This window comes from Urocampus carinirostris, chromosome 11 (genome assembly GCF_059441175.1).
Source record: "Urocampus carinirostris isolate Australia breed hairy pipefish chromosome 11, RoL_Ucar_1.0, whole genome shotgun sequence".
NCBI lineage: Eukaryota > Metazoa > Chordata > Actinopteri > Syngnathiformes > Syngnathidae > Urocampus > Urocampus carinirostris.
In genome coordinates, this window is record NC_142359.1 from 1,899,554 (window position 1) to 1,917,038 (window position 17,485).

General features: G+C 42.6%; 1 pseudogene; it reads right to left on the reverse strand.

Moving 5' to 3' along the window:
* Nucleotides 1-11,830: 11,830 nt before the first annotated feature.
* Nucleotides 11,831-11,996, reverse strand: LOC148356156 (U2 spliceosomal RNA; annotated as a pseudogene).
* Nucleotides 11,997-17,485: the final 5,489 nt, after the last annotated feature.

The window sequence follows — 17,485 nt, forward strand, 5'->3', positions numbered from 1 at the left end:
GATCAAAGAGATCAAAGCCAGGAGAGAAAGCTTACCACGTGTTGGGAGTCATCATTTTATTCCTATTTAGTTTCTTTTGTCTTTTATGAGCATATTTGGTATAGGAGTAATCCAAAAGTCAATGAAAGTAATCCAGTTCAAGTAACCCTACCCAACCCTGGTTACTGTGTTGTTCAAGCGCAGCAGTAGGTCTCATTAGCGAGTAAGGAAGAGAAGAAACCGCCTGAGGATGCGCAAGCTAACCCACACATCTTCTTGACACAACCTGTACCTCCCATTTTTAGACACATAGAAAAACAAACAAACATCAAATAAACAAAGGTACACGCAGTTGAACTACGCCCACACACAGATGCACAGCCGCCTACAAACAGGACAACAAACTACGCGTCGATATTTGTTAGCTTTAGCAAAACCTTTCCATATGCACATCCCGGTTTGCGGTCCAGTGGTCCCTCTGGGAAACGTTTTCCACTGTTGACCGATGTTCCCTGTCATTTTCCTTCCGGGTCTGAGCGTTCACACAAAGTCGGTGAGCCACGCTCGAAACAACAGTGAGCGACGGCAATCCCGAGTGTGGCAACTGAGTCATTATCAAACATGTCCAAAACTTGACATCACCTTACATCACAGGCGTCAAGCAGGCGGCCCGCGGGCCAGATCAGGCCCGCTAAGGGATTGAATCCGGCCCGCGAGACGACGCTCAGAGAAGCGCAAGAGAAAAACAAGCTGCAGGTTGAAATATGTCCACTTGATGTTGGCAAAGCCAGGTGCCTCTCACAAAGAAACTGTACTTGTATCTCTCTCTTTCTCTCTCTCTCTTTTCCACCCCCTTTCTCACACTCTGTCTCTCTCTTTTTCTCTTCCTTTGTTGCTCTTTGTCTCTTTCTCTCTCTCTCTCTCTTCCTCTTTCTTTTTCACTCCTTTTCTCCCACTCCGTCTCTGTCTCTTTCACTCTCTGTGCCCTGTCTTTTTCTCTTCCTTTGTTGCTCTTTGTCTCTTTCTCTCTCTCTGTCTTTTAATCCCTTTTGCTCTAACTTCCTTTTTTCCTTTTCTCTCTTTTCTCTTTCTCTCTTCATACCCTTTGCGCTTTCTTTTCTCTTTTCTCTCCTTCTGTCTTTCTTTTTCTCTTTGGATTTCTTTCTTCCTCTTCCTTTCTTTTCCCCCTCTCTCACGACTTATTATCTTTTGTTTCTCACGCTCTCTCCCTCTCTCTTTTTCTTTCTTTGTCCCGCCCTCTCTCCTTTTCCCTCCCTCTTTCTCTTATTTCTTTATCTCTTTTTCTTTCTCTTTAATCTACTTGTCCGGCCCCCGACAGAATGTTTGTTCTATCGTGTGGCCCCCGAGTTCAAATGACTTTGACACCCCTGACTTACATTTTGCTGAGTTTCTGGCAATTCAAAATTATTTTTCCCTTTTGAAGGAATTGACTCATGTACGGCCTACGAACGTCGTTTGTTCTTACAATTCTTTCACAAGATATCCATTTCTTTTTTTCCTGGTATGTTTTGTTGCATAATACTAACATTTTTGGGGGCTTATTGAGTCGGTTGCAAGATACAGAACTGTATTTAATCACATTTTTTAGTGGAAGTAGAATGTTGGCAACAAGATTGACTTGATATCATTGGAAATGATTTGAATGCAACACAAACTTTTTCTTCTATTGACAAAAAAACTCACAAAATGTCCAGACAAGAAACTAGAAACTCAACTTGGTTCTACTTTAGTGAGCCGAGCCGAAGAAGCCGGTTCTCGAAAAACTCTACTGTCTTTACTCAACTTGGTTCTACTTCGACCTTGACTTCAAAATACCGCATTTAGAACACATTTGTTTTTTTATCAATTTTTTTGATTCCTTTAAAAAGAATCTCATGGTGTTTATTTTTTCCTAGCTGTTACCTTTTTTCTTTTTGTTCTCTATTTACTTTTTTCCTTTATTTCTTGCTTTTCTTTTCTTCTGGCTTTTTTTTCTGAATGTTTCCTTCTTTTTTCTCTTTTTCTCTTTTTTTCTCAGCTTTTCAATACTTTTTCATTTTGGTATTTTTTTTCTTTTTTGTTCTATTCCCCCTTCCTTTAAGTCATTTTGTGCACAATTTTACGTAATATTGGGTCGTGTAGGGATTAAAGGAGCAAAAACAACTTGAAGAGCCGTTTGGGACCCGAAAGAGCCGGTTCTTTTTAGTGAGCCGAGCCGAAGAAGCCGGTTCTCGAAAAACTTTACCGACTTTACTCAACCTCGTTCTACTTTGACATTGACATCAAAATACCGCATTTAAAACACAGCGTCAGGGAAACCCATGTATTTTTACCTTCATGCACTGTAACTGTTGAACTGAAGCTTAAAAGACAGTAAATGCACATTGCCCGTGCTAGCCTAGATGGTAAGGCGCCCGCTTTGAGACTGGGAGGTCGGTGGTTCGCGCCCCGGCCGAGTCATTCCTAAGACTTAAAAAGTGGTCGGCGGCGCCCTCTGTTGGCTGCGGCTGCATCGGCTCGCTACAACGGGTCAGGTGCAATCGACATTTCGTTCTGTGTACATTGTTACACAGAATGACAATACAAGGAAATTATTATTATTATTATTATTATTTAAACATTTCTTATCTGATTTTTTACGTCACAGAATTTCAATGTTAAGGTGAACAAATAATTCCATCCGTTGATCCGCGTATGAAGTGTTTCATGAATGATTACTTATGAAGTCATTTTGTGCATGATTTTACATAATATTTGGTCATATAGGGATGAGAGAAGCAAAAACAACCTGAAGAGCCGTTTAGGACCCGAAAGAGCCGGTTCCTTTTAGTGAGCCGAGCCGAAGAAGCCGGTTCTTGACAAACTCTACTAACTTTACTCAACTTTGCTCTACTTCGACCTTGACTTCAAAATACCGCATTTAGGACACAACGTCAGGGGAACCCGTGTATTTTGACCTTCATGCACTGTAACTTTGACTTAATTGGCTTTTTAATTAGCAATTTTGAGCCCTGATTTTTGTGAGCTGGCTAGATTTTCTTGTGCGCTGATTTTAGCAAACACAAAGATGCAAAGCTGATAATGTGTGTGTCTTTGAGAAACAGAAGAAAAAACACATTCGTCATTGTGTGTGCATACTGTTGCAAGTCAAGGTTCCGTTCTGGGTGGTAAGGATCTAACACACCTCCCTCGATAAGAGGGCCCCAGCCTGGGTTTGAACTGGACACAGGTGTGTTCAATGACCACTCACAAAGACATTTGGAATTTCGCAAGTTTGTTTGAGTGCTTTGGTCATTGTAGTATCATTCTTTGTGACTTTGCTCATTGCAGTTTGCATTTCAGGTTTTAGTTGTTTGTTTCTAGTTTGTTCTTTGTCCCGTCTGGGTTCTGTTTCTAGTTTCTTGTCTGGACATTATGTGAGTTGCTTTGTGCCCGCTTCTTTGTTTGCTACTTTGTTCTCAGTGTTGTGAATCAATACCATCGTTGTTTCGAGCGCCCCTTGTCCCCATTTTGTGCCTCCCCCGCATGGGTCAATCATCCACACTGGCTAAACTAAACACACGCCCTGCGATCGATTGGCTCCTAGGAGTGGTCCTACCTGAGTCTAATCGGAAAATTATCCAGGCAGTGAGCTGTATTTAAGGGCAGCTGCCCAGAGAGAGGAGAAGATCGCCAAGCAAGTGAAGAGAGAGCACCAGTTCCTCCTAGTGGCCCAAGTAAGAAGCGAAATTCTGTTTTGTTTCGAGTGAAGAAGAGTCTGAACCTGCTGTGAGGAATTAAATATTAAAATGTAGCGTTTACCAAATTGTTCGAATTAGTAATCTGGCTCCATTAACCAAACACGAACTACATTCTCCTAACAATGCGTGCTCTTTTCTTGATGGAAAAATGAACACGGGGGCAGATTTAATTTCTTAAACGATTTAACTAAGTGAACTCCATCGAATTAGCCGAATTAGTGTCGCTCGAGTCTCTGTCCAGCCTCCCCTCTCGATTTTCCTTTTTGTTTCTCGACCCACGTCTCTCCGCAAGCTGGTGTGTCGGCTCCTCCCATGGGCGCGCCGGGAAAACCCCCACGTGCGGTCCACCCCCTCGCTTCGAGAAACTCAAAGCAGCAGAGCGTTTATCAAAACAATGCCTGACGTCCTTCGTCAGAGTCCTGTCTTCAAAATTCCCCAGCCAAAACATTCCGAATTTGGAACAGCGTGACTTGAAGCCCACTCAGTGAAAATCTTCATTGCTCTCGATATATGTAACTTGTATTCAATCATATAAAATCCTTTATAGTAAAATGTACAAAATCCTTCACTGCATAATGAGTCGTGGCCCCAGGAAAGGGGGACGCAAGGACTCTTGCCACTCCCGAACAAAGAAGAACCTTAGTTTTTTGGACCTGAGCCTCATCTCCCCAGACGGTTTTTGGTGGTTCCTAAAGCTGTCTTTGTCAAGCTAAAAAAAGCGTCTCTCGGTTGTGTGTAACACCTCGTTCGGATTCTCGGCGTTGTTGCAGTATATTAAAAAGGTTCTTTAAAGTGCAACGTGAAGGACCTTGCTCAAGGACACCGTGATGAAGGCGTCCTTGGAGACACAGAGGCAGTGTACAAACGTTTGAAACTCCCTTTTTACTCTTGCGCACCTTTCCCAACAAGTCAAGTCAAGTCCTGTTTATTTGTGACACCCTTAATCACAAAGAGTCTCAAAGGGCTACACAGATCACAGACTATTATGACACCATCCCCTGATCTAAAACCTAAATGAGGGCAAGGAAAAACTCAAAAACCTCATTTTAAGTCAAGTCAAGTCCTGTTTATTTGTGACGCTCTTAATCACAAAGCATCTCAAAGGGCTGCACAGATCAAAGACTATTGCAAACTACAGACTATTATGACACCATCCCATGATCTAAAACCATTATGAGGGCAAGGAAAAACTCAAAAACCTCAGGATAAGTCAAGTCAAGTCCTGTTTATTTGTGACGCCCTTAATCACAAAGAGTCTCAAAGGGCTGCACAGATCAAAGACTATTGCAAACTACCTACTATTATGACAACATCCCCTGATCTAAAACCTACATGAGGGCAAGGAAAAACTCAAAAACCTCAGGATGAGTCAAGTCAAGTCCTGTTTATTTGTGACACCCTTAATCACAAAGAGTCTCAAAGGGCTGCACAGATCAAAGACTATTGCAAACTACAGACTATTATGACACCATCCCCTGATCAAAGACCTACATGAGGGCAAGGAAAAACTCAAAAACCTCAGGATAAGTCAAGTCAAGTTCTGGTTATTTTTGACGCGCTTAATCACAAAGAGTCTCAAAGGGCTGCACAGATCAAAGACTCTTGCAATCTGCAGACTATTATGACACATCCCCTGATCTAAAACCAACATGAAGGCAAGGAAAAACTCAAAAACCTCAGGATAAGTCAAGTCAAGTCCTGTTTATTTGTGACGCCCTTAATCACAAAGAGTCTCAAAGGGCTGCACAGATCTAATGCTAATACACATTTCATAGAGTTTAGTGTATGGGCGGACCAGGAACTCCCCACCTCGTCTGACCGGTGCGTCACGAAGGCCCCGCCCATGGGGCGGGTTAAGTGCCAACTTCACCTCCTCCTCGCCGGAAGACGCCGCCACCTCTAAAGGAAACTCATATCAGCTCAAAGCAATACCAAGCTTTTATCATAACAAGGCCCAATTCCCCCGTTAGCGCCCCGCTATCAAAATTCTCCCAGCCAAAACACTCTACACTTGGAACGGCGCGACCTGTCCTTTAACTTCAGCCTCCTCTGTGAAAAATCCCCACTGTCTTCAACAAAATGTCATTTGTATTCTATGAAATCCCATATAGTCAAATAAATCAAATAGAGAATCCTTCAGCGCCTGCAAGCAAAAGACAGCTGGCAAACAGGAAGGAAATCAGAGCCATTGTCGCCTCCTCGCCCGATTGATATTTGAATGAAAGATTAGCCATCGGGATTAGAAAGCAAATAACCGTGATGGCGTTCAAGGACACCTTCGCCGAGTCGCCGTGCAAACTAAGCCGAGAAAGCGGACGATGCCACCTTGCTCTACTTTGCCGCCTTTGGTCAGGTTTCTCCGGCGTCCGTTTTCCAATCCGACGTCTTTTGCGACAACCTCGGTGAACGCGTTCCCGTCCGATTTTCTTCTCGAGATGAACGATTGTCCGTCAAGAAAGATTTGGAGGGATAGCCGTTATCCCCTTTTGTCGTCTGGGTGAGCGTGCCGGTATCAAATCACTTCAGGCCCCATTAAACACAGACGGCAAGGAACCCGCTGATGAGTTTCTCCGCCTTTGGAGCGGAACATGAATCCAAAAGTGGAGCAGATCGAGTGAATTGATGAGAAGGAGGATTTGTTGTGCAAAGATTTATTTGTATTAAGCGCGGATGATGATTTTCTCTTTCTTTGAACGATGAGGATCGGTTCTGCGTTTGATACCTCCGTACCTGTCGCGCTCGAATGAGCTTTATCATAAAAAAAGTTCAAAAATGAAGTCGCTTGGACCTTCACTGTAGAACAGGGGTGTCAAACTCATTTGAACTCGGGGGCCACACGATAGAACAAACATTCTGTCGGGGGCCGGAAGAGTAAATTAAAGAGAAAGAAAAAGAGATAAAGAAATAAGAGAAAGAGGGAGGGAAAAGGAGAGAGGGCGGGACAAAGAAAGAAAAAGAGAGAGGGAGAGAGCGTGAGAAACAAAAGATAAAAAGTCGTGAGAGAGGGGGACAAGAAAGGGAGAGGAAGAAAGAAATCCAAAGAGAAAAAGAAAGTCAGAAGGAGATAAGCGATAAGAAAGCGCAAAGGGTATGAAGAGAGAAAGAGAAAAGAGAGAAAAGGAAAAAAAAGAAGTTAGAGCAAAAGGGATTAAAAGACACAGAGAGAGAGAAAGAGACAAAGAGCAACAAAGGAAGAGGAAAAAGACAGGACACAGAGAGTGAAAGAGACAGAGACAGAGTGGGAGAAAAGGAGTGAAAAAGAAAGAGGAGAGAGAGAGAGAGAGAGAGAGAGAGAGAGAGAGAGAGAGAGAGAGAGAGAGAGAGAGAGAGAGAGAGAGAGAGAGAGAGAGAGAGAGAGAGAGAAATACAAGTACAGTTTCTTTGTGAGAGGCACGTGGCTTTGGCAACATCAAGTTGACATATTTCAACCTGCAGCTTGTATTTCTCTTGCGCTTCTCTTAGCGTTGTCTCGCGGGCCGGACTCAATCCCTTAGCGGGCCTGATCTGGCCCGCGGGCCGCCTGTTTGACACATGTGCTGTAGAAGGAAAAAATACATGCAAATATGAAACGATCTGCATTTCTATAGCGCTTTTCAAGTCAAGACTTCCCAAAGCGCTTTACAGTGTGCTTCACATTTCCCAATAGCGGCCGTGCAGCCATGTAAGGCGCTAACCTGCTTATTGGGGGCATTAGGGGTTCAGTGTCTTACCCAAGGACACTTCGACATGTAACACGGACGAGCCGGGATTCCAACTGGGATCCCGGCTCGCTTCATTTGCAACGAAAAGAACGATACCGATACTGAGATACAGGCTACCGCGGCGAACTGGTTTGACTTGATCTGTTGTTTGGTGATCGTCGGTGTATACCGGATGGTACCCATCATTAAGTAGAATTTTCTTATTCAAATGATGAATTCATTTTCTGCATTCAATTATTGTCGGTCATATATTGATTCAAGGGATAACCACAAACCTGTTTTTTTTCATTTTCTCCTTTTCTACTTCCTTTTTTCTTAACTTCTTTATGTCACCGCGGTGTACCCGTCCCACCAAAGATCCACATTCACGCCGGACTGGATGATGAGGTTTTTATTACAGTTGCTGCAAATGAAAGAGTCACAACACAACAGGTGGTAAGCTTCTCTGCTGGCTTTGATCTCGTTGACAGTCGTTGACGTCGAGCCGAAAAAGCCGCTTCTCTAAAAAGAGACGGACTTCACTTCACTACATAAAACCGCTCGCTTCGTTTGCAATGAAAACAACGATACCGAGAAAGAGGCTACCGCGGCCAACTCGTCTGACTTGATTGATTTTAAATATGATGTAAAATGATGCACAAAATGACTTAAAGGAAAGGGGGGAAATAGAACAAAAAGAAAAAAATACCAAAAGGAAAAAGGATTGAAAAGCTGAGAAAAAAGGAAGAGAAAAAAAGAAGGAAACAAAGGAAAAAAAGTAAATAGAGAACAAAAAGAAAATAGTAACAGCTAGGAAAAAATAAACAGAATAAGACTTTTTTTAAAGGGATTTTTTTTTAAATGGAAAAAGTGGAGTTTTTCGAGAACCGGCTTCTTCGGCTCGGTTCTTTAAAATTAACCGGCTCTTTCGGGTCCCAAACGGCTCTTCGGGTTGTTTTTGCTTCTTTCATCCCTACACGACCCAATATTATGTAAAATGGTGCACAAAATGACTTAAAGGAAGGGGGGGAAATACAACAAAAAAGAAAAAAATACCAAAATGAAAAAGTAGTGAAAAGCTGAGAAAAAAGTAACAAAAAGGAAGAGAAAAAAGAAGGAAAATTCAGAAAAAAAGAAAAAGAAACAAAGGAAAAAAAAAGTAAATGGAGAACAAAAAGAAAGAAGTAACAGCGAGGAAAAAATAAACACAATGAGATTTTTTTAAAGGAATTAAAAAAAGTAGAAAAAAAACACGGAAAAAAGAAGAAAACATTTGTGTTGCATTCAAATCATTTCCAATGATATCAAGTCAATCTTGTTGCCAACATTGTACTTCCACTAAAAAAAATGTGATTACGTACAGTTGTGTATCTTACAACCGACGAAATAAGCCCCCAAAAATGTTAATATTATGCGAAAAAATATATCAGGAAATAAAAAGAAATGGATATCTTGTGAAAGAATTGTAAGAACAAACAACGTTTGTATGCCGTACAACCTTTACAGTATTAGTACATGAGTTAATTCATTCGAAAGAGAAAAATAATTTTGCATTTCTGGAAACTCAGCAAAATGTAACGTGATTTCAAGTTTTGGACATGTTTGATAATGATTTAGTTGCCACACTTGGGATTATGGTTGCTCACTGTTGTTTCAAGCGTTGCTCACCGACTTTGTGTGAACGCTCAGACCCGTAAAGGAAAATGACAGGGAACATTGTTTGTAGACTCAAATATTAGTCTCCAATTCATATTTCTCGTTATCCTTTTCGATTTGAAAAAAATAGTACTTTAAAAACACGAATAAACAAAAGCCGGGGGCCTTTTTTAAAGGGGCAGGTACGTTCCCGTCTGCTTTTTTTTCCCTTCTGTTTCTTCAAACGTGATTCAAACAGGCGATTAAATGCAAGCTCGCGTTTAATGAAGAGGGAAAACGATTCCAAATGTCAATCAAGAGATGGAATCGAGTATTCCGGGTCAGGCACGTCGCAACAATTGTCTTGAGAAAAAAAAATGGAGGCCTCAGGCAGAATTTGTCAAAGGAAACAAGATTTTCTGCTCACATAGACTGTACTGCCAGAAATTCTTTAGCCTGGCGGTTTCATTTTACTGAGTTTAAGAAAAAAATAGTCAAACATATATTTATAAAAGTCATCTTCTTAAATGTTTTGTGGTTAAAACAAAAAAAATTGGTTTCAAGTAAGCACTACCACTTGTACTTTGCTGTCCTCTGCTGGTGTATGTAGGAACTACATTCCAACGAGTGATAGGAATTCCTGCTCTTTTGCAGCTTTTTCGGCTCTTTTCACTGAGAAGAGTCGGCTCCTCGGATGCTTCACTTGCTTTCATCAGTATATTAACTGTACAAATGTCAAGTCAAGTCAAGTCAAGTCATCTTTATTTGTGACGCCCTAAATCACGAAGAGTCTCAAAGGGCTTCACAGATTATTACACTATATTACACAGACTATTTTTCAGCCGACGAGAAGAGGAGGTTATTATATGCTATGGAGTAGAAGTGAGTTTTAAGCTTAGATTTAAACATTTCCACTGAGGTTGCAGATCGGATCTCAGGGAGAAGAGCATTCCACAGCACCGGGGCCCGGATGGAGAACGCTCTCGAACCAGCGGAACACTTCTTTGCTCTTGGGATCACCAGAAGACCGGCAGTCTCAGATCGTAGGCTTCGGACCGGGACGTAGGGGCAAATCAGATCTGAAAGATAAGAGGGAGCAAGTCCATGTATGATTTTGTACAATACTAAGAGAACCTTGAAATCACATCTATGGCTAACTGGGAGCCAATGCAGGTTAGCCAAAATCGGTGTTATGTGATCGTACTTTTTTGTCCTAGTTAAAAGCCTCGCTGCGGAATTTTGTACCAGCTGAAGAGACTTGATTCTACACTTCGGGAGACCAGAGAGTAGTGCATTACAGTCTTCGAGACGGGAGGTAACAAACGCATGAATTATAATTTCCGCATCAGACTGAGACAGTATTGAACGGATTTTAGCAATGTTACGAAGATGGAAGAAAGCGGTTCTAGTAATATTCTTGAGGTGTGTTTGGAAGGACAGATCAGGGGTCAAATATGACACCTAAATTTTTAACTGAGTCACTCTGTGTGATGTGACATTTGTCAATGTTCACAGCAGTTTTTGAGAAGAAGTCACGGCATTTAGATGGACCAATGACTAACATTTCGGTCTTTTCAGAGTTAAGACGCAAGAAATTGAGTGACATCCACTCTTTTATCTCAGTGAGGCAGGCCTCCAAGTTTCCACAGTTTAGTGTGGGAGATTCCTCCAACGGAAGATATAGTTGAGTGTCGTCTGCGTAGCAGTGGAAGCTGATATTGTACTTGCGAATAATATCACCTCATGGAAGCATGTCAATGCTGAAAAGAAGGGGGCCAAGCACTGAACCCTGCGGAACACCGCAGGTAACATTAAAGGGCTCAGATGTCATTTCAGCATATTTAACACAGTGCGTCCTATCTGAGAGGTAGGATCTGAACCACGAGAGGACGGTTCCTGAGAGACCAATCCATTTTTCCAACCGTTCTAGTAGGATATTGTGGTGCACTGTGTCAAGTACTTTATTTTAAGATTTATTTTAAGATTTTAAGATGCTTCTCCCCCAGACTACGAGAGTAGCCATATAGCACGCACGTTGAAAAGGGGTGGTGGTGTTGCGCTAATTTCTGAAAAATCGCTCAAATTTAATCCTCGTACCTCTAATAATTACAATGCGTTTGAGGCTCTTGTGATGCGGTCCTCTCTATTGTCAATTGATGTAATAACTATCTATCGTGCACCAGGGCCATACACAACTTTCTTAGACGAATTTGAGGAAGTCCGTCTCTTTTTAGAGAAGCGGCTTTTTCGGCTCAACTCATTAAAGAGTCGGCTCTCCAACGGCTCACTTGCTTTGATGCATTATATTACGAGTTTTCTGTCCTTACGGCGCCGTTGTCGTCGTTTATTAAGAGGAATAGCTGTCCACAAGGATGCCGGATCTCTTTGAAGTTCGCACGGTATATCATAGGCGGTAGAAAAAGTGCCCGAAAAGTCGAAATTTAGACACCCACCCAACCGAATAAGTTTGTCCCTACTGTAAGTGTTTTTGGCCACACATGTGTCCAAAAGTGAAAGCAAAAAAGACAAGAGAACGGCAATAAATAGAAGATTAGCTGGAGAGCAACTAGCCGCATGCATGCATTCATGCGCCGCCATGTTGAATCCAATGTAAATCCAAAATACTTTAAAGTCCAAATGGGGTTTTTAAGGGTTATTGATCTATCTTCGTTATTCATTATCCATTATCCGTTATCGGTCAGTTCATAATACGCTACAAAGCCTAGGAGCCGGGGCACTTACTCTCAGCCAAAAGGCCAAGCTAAGGTCCTAGCCCTAAAGCCTTGCTGCGATCATTGCGAATGCACTGTTCCCGGAGGTACTGCAATACCGGGCCGATGCGTGGAGTGGACAGAGCAAGCTCATATTCCATCTCCGAAATGCAAAAATCAAAGATAGTGACTTCATAGAAAGTACACAAAAGGCCAAGCTAAGGACTTAGCATCAAGGCCAAGCTAAGGACCTAGCATCAAGGCCAAGGCCAAGCTAAGGTCCTGGCATTAATGAGTACATATGACTCTGTTTCTTACAATTACGGCATTTATTTCTAAATGTAACATTAAGCACACAATTAGTTCATAAATAAGAAATGGATCATACGGTCTCCACAGTTAAGTATGAGAACGTCGGCTCTCGAGATTAAGGGCAAAAACAAATATATATGACTTAGTAGCAGCTCTTTTGGCTCGGCTCGCTAAAAAGAGTCGGCTCTTTCGGATCACCGAGTGAGCGGTTTGATGCTACTGTGCGCATGCGTCTGCCGCCTGGGGGTTTCCCATCATGCATCATTCCGATTATACGTGAACAAAGCGAAAGTAGAGCAGTACGCCTACAGTACAACATAGTTTTGAATGTTCTTTGGATACAATCATCGAGTCGCAATGGCCGAACCCGAATGAAAACGCCCTCAGTCGTTCTGATCTGAAAACAACAGTCCATTTGAAATACACGTGGTCTTAAAAAACATCAATTTCATGTGGTAGTTGTGTAGTGAAAGGAAGTCCGTCTCTTTTTAGAGAAGCGGCTTTTTCGTCTCAATTCATGAAAGAGAGCCGGCTCTGAAACGGCTCACTTGCTTTGATGCATTATATGACGAATGATGATGTTGTATAAAGAAGTTAAGGAAAAAAAGGAAGTATAAAAGGAGAAAATGACAAAAGACGAGTTTGTGGTGATCCCTTTAATTAGTATATTACCAACAATAATTTAATGCAGAAAATAAGAAAATGCATTATTCTACTTAATTCTATTTGCATGTATTTTGTCCTTCTACAGTGAACGTCCAAGCGACTTTTTTTTTCCTTCTTTTTTCTCTTCCTTTTGTTTCTTTTTTTCTCAGCTTTTCACTACTTTTTCATTTTGGTATTTTTTTCTTTTTTTTTCTATTTCCACCCCCAACCCCCCTTTAAGTCATTTTGTGCAAAATTTTACATAATATTGGGTCATATAGGGATGAACGAAGCAAAAAAAACCTGAAGAGCCGTTTAGGACCCGAAAGAGCCGGTTTCTTTTTGCGAGCCGAGCCGAAGAAGCCGGTTCCCCGACAAACTCTACTAACCTTACTCAACTTCGTTCTCCTTCGACTCGACTTCAAAATACCGCATTTAGGACACAACGTCAGGGGAACCCGTGTATTTTCACCCTCATGCACTGTAACTTTGACGTAATTGGCTTCTTAATGAGCAATTTCGAGCCCTGATTTTTGTGAGCTGGCTAGATTTTCTTGTGCGCGGAAAAGCTCTGGGTAGCGCGCAGAAATGAATTCATAGTTTGAATAAGGGGCAGCACGGCGGCGCAGTGGTTAGCGCATGTGCGGCACAGTTCATGTCATGGGAACCTCCTGCGTGGGTTCAAATCCAGCTCCAGACTTCCTGTGCGGAGTTTGTATGTTCTCCCCGTGCTTGTGTGGGTTTCCTCCGGGCACTCCGGTGTCCTCCCACATTCCAAAAACATGCATTTCAGGTGAATTGGCCGCTCCAAATTGTCCCGAGCGAGTTGTCTGTCCCCGTGTGCCCTGCGATTGGCTGGCAACCAGTTCAGGGTGTCCCCTGCCCACTCTCCGGAGATGGCTGGGATGGGCTCCAGCCCCCCAGCGACCCTAATGAGGATAAGCGGTGCAGCTAATGAGATGAGATGAGAATTTGAATAAGAAAATTCTACTTAATTCTATTTGCATGTGTTTTTTCCTTCGACAGTGAACATCATCACACATCCAAGCGACTTCATTTTTTAATTTTTTGATAATAAAGCTCATTCATGTCGAGCAACTCAGTATCTCACAACAAAATGTTCATTAACAATATATATGATATAACGAAAACACACGTATAATATAACATGTTAGACTACATCAATAAAAAAAATATGGTGTAAGATTATTTTGTATTTTGTAAGGGAAAATAGGACAGTTTGTAAGGGCATAGAGCCCTGGAGCGCGACAGGTATGGGTTGGGGGTGCCATTGCGGACCTGTACGGTTGCGGGAGCAAAACAGCAAACAAAATGAAAATAAGTCCAAGTTTAGTGCAATAATATATATATTTCCACTTGCATTTAGCAGCACCAATAAAGAGAAAAAACATAATAGGTCGCAAGATACGTTTTCAGTTTTGTGTGCTTGTTTAGGATGGTGATGGCCCTGCTTAGTCAAGTCAAGTCATGTTTATTTGTTTGGCCCTTAATCACAAAGAGTCTCAAAAGGCTGCACAGATCAGAGACTACTGCAAACCACATACTATTATGACACCATCCCCTGATCTAAAACCGACATGAGGGCAAGGAAAAACTCAAAAACCTCAGGATGAGTCAAGTCATGTTTATTTGTTTGGCCCTTAATCACAAAGAGTCTCAAAGGGCTGCACAGATCAAAGACTACTGCAAACTATTATTACAGACTATTATGAGACCATCCCCCGATATTGTCGGTAAATAAAAGTTATTCATATGCTATCGAATAGAAGTGTGTTTTAAGCTTAGATCGAAACATTTCCACTGAGGTTGCAGATCCGATCTCAGAGGGCAGGGTACTGGGACCCAAACACTCTCGATCCTGCGGATTTCTTCTTGGCTCTTGGGATCACGAGTAGACCAGCGTTTTCAGAGTGAAGGCTCCGGACCGGAACATAGGGGGGATTCAGTCTGCGGGAGCAAGTCCATGCATGATTTTGTATACTATCAATAGAACCTTAAAATTCACATCTTAAGCTAACGGGGAGCCAATGCAGGTTAGCTAAAGTCGGGGTAAGGAAGAAAGCTGTCTCTGAGCCTGAGTGTGTGAAGATACTGTACAGAGATCCCTGGGTTTTCACAAGTAACAGAGACAAGAAATACTGGCCAAAATCTGCAAAGTAGCGACAGACTTTCAAAAAAGCCCCCAAAGGGGTTACATTAACCTTCAGATCACGTCATTACCAACTCAGAGTACAGATGCTGCCCTACTTACCAACAACCGTCCGGAACCAATCACTTTGAATATGTTAGTAAGTCGCTTTAGTGTTGAAGCCTTGTACAAGTAACTGTCACGAACCAGGACACGAAAGAGGAAGCAGAACCCAATCGCGTAACGTTACTCACAATTTATTGGGGAGAAGAGGAATGAGCGCACACTCAATCTGGGGATTGTCGGTCGCAGAAGTAGCTTGAGCGTAAGGAGGAAGTGGTCAAAATCAAACAGATCGGGGCAAGAACAAAACAGGAGCAAAATACAGGCAAAAACGGAGATTCACACAACTTGGCAAAACAAGAGCAAAAACGGGGATTCACAGGGTTTGACATATCACAACAGAGTTTAGCAGGAGATTCGCAGACGCTCCGACCAAAGGCGACTCACAAGACTGCGTTTAAGTAGTCAGGGAGCAATCTGTCAACGCGTTTCATCTGGTGTCCATGGGCGGGGCCAATTGGGCGCCTTGGCAACCGTGACAGAACCGGGCACCACACGGTGGGGACCAATCGGGCGCCACGGAAACCGTGACGATAACCTTTATTGTTTTGTACTCAAAAATAAACATTTCATACAATTATATGCTCTATAAAGATAAACAAAGTTGAGTTCAACTTAGTTTTGGAAGATGCGCTTCAAGAGATCCTCCTCCGTGGTAAAAAGTGGCCAAAAAAAAGTGATCCAACCGTTTTCTCAACCGCATCAAGCTTTCTTATTCCCCTTTCATTTCAAAAGAAGCGCCTCATCTCTTTTTTACACTTTACACCGACCATATCGAATGGATGCACGAGATATTAAACAATAAAATCGTCAAAGTCAAAGCGCTGGAGATACAGTATAGAATGTTTACATACGAACTAGGGAGAGGAAGCCGGATTTCTTCTTCGGGGTGGATGCCCTCACAAAAAATAAAAAGAAACTTAGAGAGCGGCTGCCTAGCTGCTTGCTAGCATCGAGTGTCCTCGATTAAAGACGGTTCTCCCCCACGATTAAAATAAAATCGTCTCGAAAGTAGCGGTTTCCCACAAGTTGTAGTTCCAGGTCATTCATTTCATGGATATTGGAGCTGGCGTTGGATGGAGATGGAGTCCCGTGGGAGTTGTTAGCCTAACCACAGGAGTCGTCCGGACCTGCAGCCTTGTTATTGCTTTCCCTTTATCAGTCGCCTTCCAAACCCGATAACAATCCACGAAGCACCCGCTGTTGATCAGCATTTCTTTGCCCTCTTCTAACTTTCTCAGAGTTCCATTTCATCGACAAATTCCTTTTCCGTGTTACGGGTCGCTAAAAGCTAACTGTAGCCGTGCGCTTCCCCGTTGATTGACGGCTCACGGCAGCCTATCACGGGGGCGCACGCAGACAGTCCCACCCTCCCAAGATAGAGCGCCCTCTACACTGCACAATGCGCCTAGTAGCAAGAGGGCTCTCTGGATTTTCTCAGGCGTTTTCTTTGTTCCCTGTTCCTGATTCTTGTTGAAAATGAGGGATGCTCTCCTTGATTTGGGAATGTTTGAAAGCTTTTTAAACAGGAAGATCTTCTGCAGCCACCTAACCGGAGTTGCTCTTACTCTCTTTTTTTACGTCTCAAAATGTTTTTTTGCCGACTCTTCTGTCAGAGTCTCCACAAAGGGCTCCTTTCTAAAGAACTATGTCGAGGTGAACGACATCACTGGATTCTTTCTCCACAGCATCAAGTAAAACACACTTTCTATGTTATATTTGTCACAAAGCAGGAACGGAGACGGAACCCAATTGCGTTCAGTTTTTATTGAGAAAGAGAGCAGTGCTTGCATCCACGATCCAATCATTGTCGGTCACGGGTAGCTGATGGCAGGAAAGCGGAAGTGGCACTTCCGTGTCGAACGAGGGTCGTCGTTGGCGGCGAGAAAAACAGGTCGGCGGCCGGGACAGAAGAGCAGAAGCAGAAACGGGTCCAGAAACAGGTCGGCAACAGGTATCAGGCAGGAAACCGGGCAAAACAAGTCGAAGGTGGGGACGGAGGAGCAAAAGCAGAAACGGGTCCAGAAAAAGGTGTTTGTTTCATTTTTTTTTCTTTGGTTTGCTTATTGTCTTTCTTTTTTTTGCCTAGTTAAGTTTTTTTTAAAATTTCTTTTTCATTTATTTTCCTCCTTTCGTTTTTTTTCTCTTCTTTCCAAGGTAATAAGACATAAGTTGGAATCACTTGAGTCTCCCTGTTTTGTCTTCCTTCCGTGGTGCTTTTGGCACCTGTTTTCAGCGCCGCGACAAAATACCACGACATCTAGTGGGGAAGTGATAGACACTGTCCCTTTCATATGAAGGTGGGGCCCTCAAACTACTGTCCTGGGGGCCGCAAGACCCCTGATCTAGGACAGAAATGAGCCTCAACACTCTTAAGTAATGGAGGAAGGGAGACACATTTGTAGTGCTAGATTTCTATAAGGAATACAGGCTGTGGCATTTTGCTGATTTTGTAGATTTTCTGGGTTAGGGATAAGGTTAGGGTTAGGGTTAAGGTTAGAAGATTAGGGT